Genomic DNA, 13,167 nt, shown 5'->3' on the forward strand with positions numbered 1-13,167 from the left:
ACTGTAAAAACGAACGGAGGATGCTTCTAAAAGAACAGAGATCTGGAAGCAGAAGACAGGTAATCGGAATAGAATGAAAGAAAGAAAAGCTTTGAATAAACAACAAGGAAGATGAAGAATAAAAACTCTTAAGGGCTTGCTTTTATAGGCCCAGGAGAGAGAAATTTTGGTACTGATCGGACTTCACGCGCCCCCACTCGCAGGTGTAAGCCAACGCGAGCGCGACACGTGTCGCTGACACTGTGTGAGGGGACACGAAAAGAAAAGATACAGCTGCTGCCAGAGTTCACGCGCCACCACTCGCAGGTACGGACCAACGCGAGCGCGACACGTGTTCCTGACACTATATGAGGGGACATGAAAGGCAACTGTAGCACCTCGAGCACACGAAAGGTCTGACACGTCTCCATCACTGACGCATGTCAACAACAACCAACCACGTACAGGAACGATTCGTTTTCAACCAAAAGGATAGAATTTCGCGCACCGATGAGTAATAAGAAGAAAAAGACAAAACCCTACTAAAAGAGCAAACTATTAAGTCTAATATCTATCTTACCTCGCTCGCGCGAGACAAGACACACATTAGACTGGGGGGGCTTGAAGAGGTATGTACCCGCCTCAACACCGAGCGAGGCGGGTCAACCCACAAGATACAGACAAGAGACTTGAAGTCAAGATATTATGAAGGCACAAAGCCAAAACCTATGCGCATGGCGCATATCACATATGCTCACGCATATCACATATGCTCATGCATCACATGCTCAGGCATCACATATGCTCACGCATCACATATGCTCACGCATATCACATGCTCACGCATATCACATCTGCGCGTGGCGCATCCGTGCGTGGCGCATATCACATGCTTGTGCATATCACATCTGCGCATGAAACATCTGCGCGTGAGAATAAAGAGAAGACCTCGCGCATCCTCAGGATAGGCGCATATCACACATGCACATAATCAACCTCATCCTTATCCAAATCAGGATTAGGGCAACCTTGATTGTGCACGTCAGACAACCTTCCAGAAGGTATCTTTTTAAGGAATAAGAATATGCTGATGTTGACAGCTGCCAAATGAAAGGTGGACAACTCAGCATAACCCATGTGCTACCACGTGATTATAACCAATGAAAAAGCACCAGGTGTCCCTGAAGGACACGTGGCGCAAAGCAATTGGAGGAGGCCAACAAGGCCCTAACTGGGTCTAAGCCCAATCAGTGGAAACCCTAGCACTATAAATACCACATCAACTCCACAAGGAAGGACAGACAAACACACTCAATCACACAGTATTCAGCTATATCAAGCAATACACTTCAATTTCCTTACTCTCATATTATTATCTTCTCCTACAAATTCTTATTCTCACACCGGAGGGTTACCCCAAAGAGGACCCCTCTGTCCCTTTCTGAGGGGTAAGTTTACGGTGTTGTTCATTTTGTAGGTGGAAGAACCCAGATCCCAGAGAACCATCGGTGGAATAGCATAATCACACCCGAGGAAAGTAGATCGTCTACCAGTGAGTCGATCCACGTTTCTTCAGTTCAGTCAAGGTGACCTATGTTCACGATTGCCACCAGAGTATTCCTTTATAAGCTCAATCACCGTACAAAATTACAATTTTGATTACAATGGATATAAATAACCAATGATTAAGATTAAAGTTTCTAACTTGATGTCTAAGAAACTAAATATGAGCCTAGTTAAAAAACTTACTTAAACCAGTCACCCAAAAGGCTTCATTAATCCTAAGAAAAAAAGATCAGATGGTAAATATTGAAGGTTAAAATAATATTAAACATAGCAAAAGCACAATTTAGAGATAATTCTATCCAATATTGTAACTTTATACAATAATATAATTAGTGGTGTTTATTGGTTCGGTTTTTATAATTTATTTGGTTCGGTTTTAAACAGTTTCAGTTTAGTTCGATTTAATCGGTTTAAAACACCTTTGTTCTAAAACATGTGTATACACTGTGTTGGAGTCTATTCTACGTCATTTGCAAGACACGCCACATGTTTTTTTTTTTGAAAAGATGGTATTGGTGGCTTGTGGGGATTAGCAGCTCACTTTCCATCTAATAAGTAATTGTTTTTTTATATATACTTAACTAATATATTAAAATAAAAAATATATAAATAGTAAACTGGTTTAAGCTCATGAGATTAGTCAAATTCAATAAGTAAAGCTTGAGTTGATGCTCGTTTATTAAATGGGCTTTGACAAAGGGCTCATTTTCTATTCGAGCTTTTAACGAGCTAGTCTTGAGTAGAGGTGCACATCCTAACCGGTTAACCGGTTTGTAACCGAATCTCTAACCGATTAGTAACCGGTCCATCTCTAACCGGTTACTAACCGATCCTAACCGCCAGTTAGTAACCGGTTTATATATCTGATTTCAAAACCGGTTATAAACCAGTTAACCGAACCGGTTAACCGATTTTTTTAATTATTATTTTGTAAAAAACCGGTTATTAACCGGTCCGGCCTAACCGGTCAAAACCGCTTCTCCAGCCGGAAAAAACCGGTTACTAACCTAACCGAAAAACCGGTATAACCGGTTAATGCCCTAAAAAAACCGGTTGGTAAAAAAACCGGTTACCGGTTAACCGGTTTGTGCACCTCTAGTCTTGAGTAGCCCAAAAATAAATGGGATTAGACATAGGCACGGTCATGATCATAATTTAGTCATCATCATTCATCAATGATGATTATATTTGTAAAGTGTTCAAAAACAATTGAAACTGATAAAGTAAGTTGTTTAATACACAAACGGTTTGGTATTCATTAAATTCTTGCCAACATAAAATACTTTGTGTCTGTTAATGTTATTCACTGTATTGCTTTTAAAACATTTTTAGGTAATCATTAGTAAGTGATAATGACAATAGAGTAACATGGAGATAGTTCATTGGAGATATAGAAGAATATGCAAGCTCATATTGTTAAACTCCTTATAAAACAAGATTATGTAAAACAAATGTTTTGTACTATCAAGAGTATTGAATCCATATTTATATAAAGAAATATTTTGTCAAAAAAATTAGCGCTATAACAAAATAAATTCTAATATAATTACAAAAGTGACACCAACTATTGGCCATACGCCTATGCCACCATGGCCGAGCGTGACAACTGACAACAACTAGAGTGTAGAATAGAGCGTAGAAAAGCCTAGCCAGCTTATGGAGCTCGACCTTGATCCTACTTCGTTTTGAGCTCTATATGAAATAATAGAACATACTCATATATACATCTTGGTATAGTTTACTGAACACACTCTCAACTGTTAAAATATATGTTTATTTTCAATTTCATGTCAAACATATGGTTGTATAAATATTCTCTAATTAAATTTTGGTATTGTTTTTAGTGTGCTGGGCTTAGAGGTATACAAATTGTGTTTTTCAAATATCCAGTTCCGAGTATTAAACCGTATTCAGGTATAAAAGGAGGATAAGTGTTTTTACTTAGCATACATTCAAATAAACCATTTGTTATATATATATATATATTTATATTGTTTAATAAATTATACTGAAAAGGATAAAAAGAAAATTCCAAGGTCATGTTGATTAGCTCAAAAAGCATAAGGCTGAGGGTAGTGGAGGGTGAGCGGGGGGCACGACCGTCTACGTGGCTCGCGAACACCGCTACACCCCTCAGGTGGTTGGGGGCGCGGTGGTCAGCCGTGGCTGGGACTGTGGGGCGCAAAAGAGAAAGAGATAGGAGTGTGTGTATGTTTTGAGAGAGAGAGAGAGAGGAGTGTGTATATGTTGTGTTTTTGAGAGAGAGAGAGAGAGAGAGAGGAGTGTGTGCATGTTTTGGGAGGAAGAAGCCCCAGATCGTGGTGGTCCGGTGATCGGTGGTGGTGGTCCGGTGAAGAAGAAGCCATGTGTGATATGTGAAGAAGAATATTAATATTAATATTAATATTAATATTTAAAATAAATAAATAAATAACCGGATCAAGCTAGCCCCGGATCACCTGGACCACTACACCCTCTGGGGCTTGGTTGAGGGGCTTGATCCAGTGCTATGTCATCGCCTACATGTCGTGTTTTGATTGGATCACTTGGGGCTCAACCAAGCCCCATTACCCTTAGCCTTAAGAAGATGGACTCAAGAGTAGGGATAGATTTTTTTTCTTGAATACCCGTATCCATACACGTTCAGTACACATATATGACTATCTGTACTCGTACGTGTCTATTGGGTACGGGTATGAGTATCCAGATTTACGGATTATATGTACGAGTACAAGTACGTGTATTACGGGTACTGATAACAACATTACCATATTTTTTTTAAGTAAAAAAAAATCAAGGTGATCCAGGTAACACGTGGCTAAAAGATAGTGTGTATATATAACAAACCCTAGGCTTAACCTAATCGGACTGCATGGAAACAATAGACGAAGACGAAGCAATACTAACTGTAACTGATGCTGCTTATTTCCAGAATGAGAAAGAGAATGAAGTACCAGAAGAAGAAGAAGACCTGGCGTATAGAGATTTAGGATTTGACGGTGTCTGGAAAGAGATTCGCCCTGACGGTGAAGTCATCTACACGCCTATGTCTATGTACGATGCCCACAATTTAATGATGATGAATGAGGGAATTTCTTATCCACCTTTCATCGATATGACTACAGGTAATAGTAATAATAATAATAATAATAATAATAATAATAATAATTATTATTATTATTATTATTATTATTATTATAATTTAGGCGTTCCTGGACTCAGACTACGTGCAAGCTCTGGAACGCCTAAATGGCGCTCTCCTAGACTTTGACATTGGCGGTTTCTCTATAAGGACACCGTCCCACCAAAGCCTCAAAAAACTTTGGCGAATGCCCTTTTTGGCAAAATCGCTCAGAGTCTGGGAGAAGTTTTTGAATTGTCCCCCCGACAAAAGGCGGTTATTGAATGCTTACAAGGTCCTCATGCCCAAGATTTTCTGACCGTTATCCCGATTGATGGCTTGGGCCAAAGCATGTCTGCGGTCGAGTATAGGGCCATTCTTAAGTACCGTTTGATGGTCCCAATGTACCCGGAAGACGAAACATGTCTGATCTGCCGTAAGGCTTGCCTGGATAAATTCGGAGAGCATGCGGTTCATTGCAAGGAGATGCCTGGGTTCAAATACCGACATGATTGGGTGCGGGACGTTCTTTGGGACATCTTAAGGCGAGCTGGGATATCAGCTAAAAAGGAAGCCCCCCGTAAACTTCCTTACAGTCCCCACGGAAGGGAGATCCACTCTACAACCGACATATTTGCTCGTCTTTGGTTGGGCCGGGGGAAAACACGCTTGTGTTGACCTCACAGGGGTATCTCCTTTAGTTGGTTTGAGGGATAATGAGTTTGTAGCTGGGCAAACAATGAAAAGGGCTGAAACGAAGAAGGTGGAGAAACATGCTAAAGCCTGCGAAGAGAACCAACTTGTTTTTGTCCCTCTAGCTTTTAATACCTTTGGCTCCTTGGCACCGGAAGCTATCCGTTTCCTAACCAGGGTCCAACGGGTTGTGCATAGCAATGTGTCGACTCCAAAGGGGCAGGGATATGTCTTTAGCAGGTTAGGGTTTGCAATTTAGAAAGGGGTGGCGGCGCAGATTGTTGCCCGCCTACCTGCTATGTTGATGTAATATCTATGCTTATTTTTAATGCAATGGAAACGAAGTTATTAAATACTAATTATTATTATTATTATTATTATTATTATTATTATTATTATTATTGTTATGATTATGAATATTATTATTATGGTGGTGGTATTCATCCAATATTGATTTGATTAATAGCCACCCCTGAGGAGGCTGAAGGCGAACGTGCTGCTATCAAGCGTTTCGGCGTACAATTAGCAGTTGCTATTTCCCTCTTAGCCTTTGGAGCATTCTTCGTCAAGGGCCTGGCTACAGCAACCTCCGGTAAACCGTCTTTTATTTGGTTTGACAGTCTAAGTACACCCATTTTTTAACTGTTTTGACAATCTATTTAGAACTTGTACTCTAGTTATATATGAATTATGAAGCACTTGGAAAGTTACTTGACTTGTACTCTAGTTGGTTTGACAATCTAATTACACCCTCTTGACCAAACACCAACATAACTTCTTTTGATATCTCCATTGACCGTCACTTTTGTTTCACCTTAGCCCATCGGTTGCTTCTCATATATCCGCCTACAAAAGGCAATTCTAACCGAAAGTAAAGTTTGGCCTAAAAGTCAATTCATCAACAAAATAACTTCTTTAGTTTGTATTAACAGGTCATCAATTTGTATGCTATACAACTATCATCTTTTCATTAGCAACTTCAAATAATGTGTGAAGTTGTTTGTTTGGAGCTAAAGGCTACAAAACATAGATACTAATGTCATCTAATTATCATATAAATACAGTAGGAGCTTTAAAGATTTTCTTCTTCCTAAGTGCATTAACTTTTTTCAAGATCGAACATAAATACTTGAGTAATTTTTTTATGATAAGGTTTTTTAAACTATCTTTATCAATAGTAAGATACTTACGAAAATGCATAATTTGGAAGTATAAAAGATTATGCATGACGCGTAATCGTAATCAAATCTTTAGTAACAGTTCGGTTTGGTTTGGTTCGATTTCAACTGTCAATAATTTCGTTTTGGTATATAGTGATTACAACTTTACTAGGGATGAGATCGGTTCCGGTACCACCCAATCTGAAAGTTACTTGACTTGTGTATTTGTCACAGGTACCACCCAATCTGAAAGCTGAACCAAAGCTGAACCTTTCATCATCATCATCATCATCATCGTCGTCGTCGTCGTCCGCTGCTGCTGTTTTTAACAATTAAATCCTCCTATCTTAGCTTGCTACCAGTACATTTATCTTTTATTTTTAACAATTTTCTGTTTTTATTATGTACATTTTATTATATACATTTTAGTGTTAATTCAAGGCTGGTGTTAATTCAAAACATGTTTATAAAATCTTGTGTCAATCTTCTTTTTAGTTTTAAGATTTGGCACAAGATAGTTAACAATTTAAATTTAAGTTGTTAAAAAAACATTTTTAAAAATTAAATTAGAAAAACAAATGGGTCAAACGGACCAGCCTGTGAAGCGATCAAGTTGACCTGAACACGACCTAGTTAACTAAATGGGGTCGCGAGTTTGACCCAAAAGTAACCCGAAAGATCCATATTTAGACTAATGGAAGTCGGGAAAAAAAGGCTCATATGAAGTTACGAGATGAGACCGTCTGTGATCGTTCCCTTTTACGAATTCTCCTACACGGGCCACCAACAGTCCCGACACCAATTTGACAAATTTGCCCCGTAAACAAAATCTGCAATCTTTAATCAACTTCGACACCAATTTGGCCCGTAAACAAAATGTGACCCATAAGGAAACTTTTGAATAACCACGGACGCTAGTTTAAGCTTCACAATAAGACCCTAATTGACAGCTTTCGATACACCTTGTCAACTTTGTACGCTTTTACTCACAATATCACATAACAAGTATCGAATCTACCACTTAGTATATTTATGATCTGTAATGCATACAACTTTGTTACGTTTCCACATTAAGCAGTTTCGAAAATGCTCGTTCCGACCCATTTATAGTGCCAGTAAGCACTTATATATATAACATTTAAATGCACGTAAAACCTTTTATAATATTTTCTCATCAAATTATTTTAATTTTTAACATAAAAACAATATGTGAAAACTGTTCAGGCCCGTTTAGGTATCATAAACCCATTTTTGCGCTTTTAAACGTGTTAATCGTGTAGTTAAATGTAAGATTATGCAAATATTAAGTACACCACATTATTTGACCAAATAAACTGATTTAGACTCATTTTTATGTGCTTGAACTTTCTGTAATGTTTGGGTTTGGTGGTTAGGTTGTTTGGTTGATGTAATAATTAGAATTTTAACGCTTTCAGTTCCGTTATTAATTAACCTAGGTTACACATAAACATACTTTTTATACACATTTCATATTAATAAATTTAAGTAGATGTAAAAAAATATTTTTATGGTTCAACTGTCCAGACCCGTTTGGTTATCAGAAACCTGCTTTTATGCTTTTAAACACGCTAAACGTGTAGTTAACTGGGTTGTCATAACATGTCGGACACAACACGATAAGACACAACACGTTAAGACACCATGACATGTTGAGCTAAGCACGAACACGACACGATAACTAATCGTGTCATTTTTTCCAAACACGAACACGGCACGATAACTAATCATGTCTTTTTTTTTCCAAACACGAACGTGTTTAGTAACATGTTAACCTGTTAAGAGACCTGTTTAAAGACACAGTTAAATACATGTGTAATGAAACCATAATTTTCAAAACGAGCATAAAAGTATTAAATAATAGATAATCCATAACATATTTGAAACAAAAAACCACAAATTCATAACATGCTAAAAACGAAAGACGGCAAATATATATAACATACTTGAAACAAAAAACCATGGAAGCAAATTATAACATCCATAAAAAATATAATATTGGGTTATGACATGCATTGGTGAAATTTCGTATGTAAGTATGACTTTAAGTGTAACATCCCTAAAGTTTTCATACCAATTTTGTCAATTTAGTAAGTTGAGGGACCAATTAGTCATTTAGTTAAAATATTTTTATGGTTCAACTGTCCAGACCCGTTTGGTTATCAGAAACCTGCTTTTATGCTTTTAAACACGCTAAACGTGTAGTTAACTGGGTTGTCATAACATGTCGGACACAACACGTTAAGACACCATGACATGTTGAGCTAAGCACGAACACGACACGATAACTAATCGTGTCATTTTTTCCAAACACGAACACGGCACGATAACTAATCATGTCATTTTTTTCCAAACACGAACGTGTTTAGTAACATATTAACCTGTTAAGAGACCTGTTTAAAGACACAGTTAATAATACATGTGTAATGAAACCATAATTTTCAAAACGAGCATAAAAGTATTAAATAATAGATAATCCATAACATATTTAAAACAAAAAACCACAAATTCATAACATGCTAAAAACGAAAGACGGCAAATATATATAACATACTTGAAACAAAAAACCATGGAAGCAAATTATAACATCCATAAAAAATATAATATTGGGTTATGACATGCATTAGTGAAATTTCGTATGTAAGTATGACTTTAAGTGTAACATCCCTAAAGTTTTCATACCAATTTTGTCAATTTAGTAAGTTGAGGGACCAATTAGTCATTTAGTTAAAATAAAAATATAAAACTCTCTTGAAGCGACACATGTCCGATGACTAATAAGATAAAATCGACATGTGTCTGATGACTAGTCTAGTGAAATCGACATGTGTCCAATGACTAATCATATGGAATGACAGCGACACATGTCAACATGAAATGACACGTTTCATCACAAGAATGAATGGTGACAAGAGACGGTCCGATCGAGGGTGTGAGTTTCAACTATAAATAGTGGTCGTATGTTGCTCATTTGTGACATCCCGAACACTAAACCACTCTCACTTTTTCGAAGTTTGTGCCACTGATTTGGAGTCTTGTCGCCACTATATAGTTTCGACGTCTCATACCCCCGACACGCTACGTATAGTCGAAGTAGTCCTCGTTCGTCCTTAAGCTTAGAAAGTTTATAGATATATTCTCACTTTTTGTATATATAAAGGCTTACAAAAATAAACGTTTCTTTATTATTAAGAAATATAAAGTTTTACATGCAAATGAACATAACCCAACATAAATTAATCAAAATGGGTTCAAGTATATTATTAACTTCTTATAATAAATAAACTAAAATCCAAAAAAATACATTCACAATATTATTAACAAAAATATTAAAATATAATTTTAAACAACCCCCGTAATACGGGGGATAAAACTAGTGTGTGTGTGTGTGTATATATATGGGAAAGTTAACGTACAAATGAAATTAAACGTGCTAAACATGATAATCAAATAGAGTAATTTAATATTCAAGTAGAATAACTAATTACCTCTATGATAATTACTCTACTTATATATAAAATTACTCTACTTGATTTTCATGTTTAGCACAATAATTTCATTTATATTTGATATAAACCTTATATATACATATAAGTAAAATCTATTTCAAATGAGAATGAGCCATACTTGTACACAATGACACAATGTTACCACATTCCAAGCCCCACACAATCACACATCCCCAAAAGTCCTATACCTTGAAACATTATAAAACCCCATTAAACTGTCACAAAATTAATAAATCAAGAATCAAAAATATTATACATGTTATGGCGCCAAAACTCAACAACCTAACATTCTTCACACTCCTCACTAGAGGTGGTCAAAAAAACCGGTCCTCGAACCGGTTTTGCCGGTTTAAACGGAAACCGGTTTTTTGTAAACCGGTTTGACCGGTTTACAAACCGGCGGTTTGTATATCGGTTACACAATTTGAGCCTAAACCGGTTTTATAACCGGTTTTAAAAAAAAACCGGTTTTTTTTAATAACCGGTTTTTTAAAAAACCGGTTTTTTTAATAACCGGTTATTAGAAAAAACCGGTTAAAACCGGTTTTTTTTATAAACCGGTTTTTGACCGTTATAAAAAAAACCGGGTTAACCGGTTAAAAACCGGTTTTCTTTCCCGTTGAGTAACGGCCATATAGCCGTTTTTTCTTATTTTTGACCGTTTTTTTTTTCCCATTTTACCCCCACAAACATCTATATATAGCTTAGGTTGGGTATTGGTTAGATCACACTCGATTATACAACTCCAAACGCTCTAAACGTTTATTACATACGCGATTATTTTGTTATCTCACGCTCAATTATACACATTACCCCTCCATACGCTCTTATTTCGTAGTCGATTATCATGGCCTCCCAAAGTGCTGCTTCATTCCGTCAACATGGGTGCCTCGAACACGGGAGAAACGGTCGTTCGGGTCATCCCCACGAAACGAAACCAAGATGTTTGGCAACATTTCGACCTATGCGAAATGTCTAACGGTACCCAAAAAGCTCGATGCAAACATTGTTTGAAGTTTTATGGCAAATATGCAAACTCCACTTTAAGAGCGCATGTACAAAGGCCCTTTTGCAAGGCCTTGAAGGACGAATCGGGAAGTAGTTCGCAGCCGGAGATGACGAATCAAGGAACGGTGTTTACGTACGACCTTGAAGAGGTACGCACCAGTTTTCAAACTTTGTGATTCAAAATACACTTCCTTTCAACCACTTCGACAACCCTCAATTCACGTCGATGATGCAAAAGTATGTTCAACCACGCTACCAACACGTAAGTCGTTCGACCCTTATAAGAGATTGTCTTAAAGCTTGGAAAAACGCTAAATCCGAACTAATTTCATACTTTTCAAACTTACAAACTGGTGTAAAACTTAACAACGGATGTGTGGTCGGTACCTAATGGTTCGCCCGACTCATACATTTGTGTGACGGCTCATTGGGTTGACCCCGGGTCGTGGCAAATGATGAAACGAACCGTTGCGTTTCAATTGTTTGATTACCCGCACACGGGCAGAAATATTTTTAAACTCTTGGATAAAGTCATTCGACAATACAAGATTGAAGATAAAATCTTTTCAATTTCGTTTGATAACGCGTCCAACAATACGGCCGCGGTTGGCCATTTAAAATTAAAGTATAAAACCTATTTGTGATGGAGCGTTTTTTCATAGCCGATGCATTGCACATATTATCAACTTGGCCGTGCAAGATGGGTTAAACGTGATCGAAACGCAAAGAAACAATTTTAAAAGAATGTTACGAGATGTTTTTAGCAACAATAAAACATTTTCAAGATACAAAAAATTTTGTGATGAAGCTAATTGTCAATGGTTGGGGCCCAATTGGGATTGTCCAACAAGATGGAACTCGACTTGTGATATGTTTGAGAAAGCCATCCAACAAAAGAATCACTAGTTGCGTTTCATCAAATAATGTCAAGTAGGGGTAAATGTGCACCGTACGATCCTAGAAACTGGTTATTGATTGAGATCGTTACGGAGGTACTTCAAATTTTTAAATCTTGCACAACAAGTTTATCCGGGGTTTACTATCCAACAAGCCCCATTGCTTTACCAAAAATTGCTGTCATGTGCACAAAGTTGAGTGAACTTCATTGTAGGGGTGCACCTTATTTTGATATGGGTGTAAAAATGAAAGAAAAATTTAGAAAATATTTTCAACAACTACCCGCTGTTTTGACATGTGCTGCTGCGTTAAACCCTTGCATAAATGTTGGTGGTGTTGAAGCTTTAATAGAAAAAATTTGTGATGAGCTAGAGTTAAACGACGATCAAAACCCCTATTATAACCAAACTTTAAAGAATGCTTTCAACACCACCTTGTCTAACATGTATGATGTTTACCTTACAAAATACGGGTCGTCTTCCCAAATTCATGACTCGTTAAGAGCTGTTGCCCAATCCCAATCCCAAACCGACCTTGAAATGGGGATGTACTACATGATTTGGGAAGACGCCGGTAAACGTCAAAAGGTAAACACCCCAAGCAGTGAACTTGGAAGGTATGGTGGTACCAACTTTGTGAAACACATGACTCCAGATGAATTTAGAAGTCTTGATTTGCTGGCTTGGTGGAGAGGTAAGGAGGATGAGTTTCCGATCCTCGCCGCCATGGCCAAAGATTTACTAACGGTCCAAGCTTCCACGGTAGCTTCGGAGTCTGCTTTTTCTGTTTCTGGCAGGGTTATATCGATTAGGAGGACTCGACTCACTCCACCAGCTGTAGAGATGTCTATTTGCAACAAGGATTACTTGGACGCTTTAGATAGGGCACAACATCAACGCTCACTCGAGGGGGAAATGGACTATGAGGCGGGCTTGTATGAAGACGAGGTCAATCAAGGACACACTCAACCAATGACCGATGAAGAAGCCGCGTACGACGATTACCTAAGGAATAGCTCGGGATCGGGTAGCGATGAAAATAATGAGTAAGAAACAGCAAGTTGTTAATGTAATCGTGTCTAAGCATTCTTTAATGTTTGTATTTTTGAGTTACGAATATGCGATAACGATTTAATGTTTGTATTTTTAATGTAAAAGCTATAAATGAAAGTTATGTATTTTTGAGTTACGAATATGCGATAACGATTTAATGCTTG

Source organism: Bidens hawaiensis, unplaced genomic scaffold (genome assembly GCF_021521415.1).
Source record: "Bidens hawaiensis isolate Kalapana, Puna unplaced genomic scaffold, B.hawaiensis_p1.1 tig00034864_1, whole genome shotgun sequence".
Lineage (NCBI taxonomy): Eukaryota > Viridiplantae > Streptophyta > Magnoliopsida > Asterales > Asteraceae > Bidens > Bidens hawaiensis.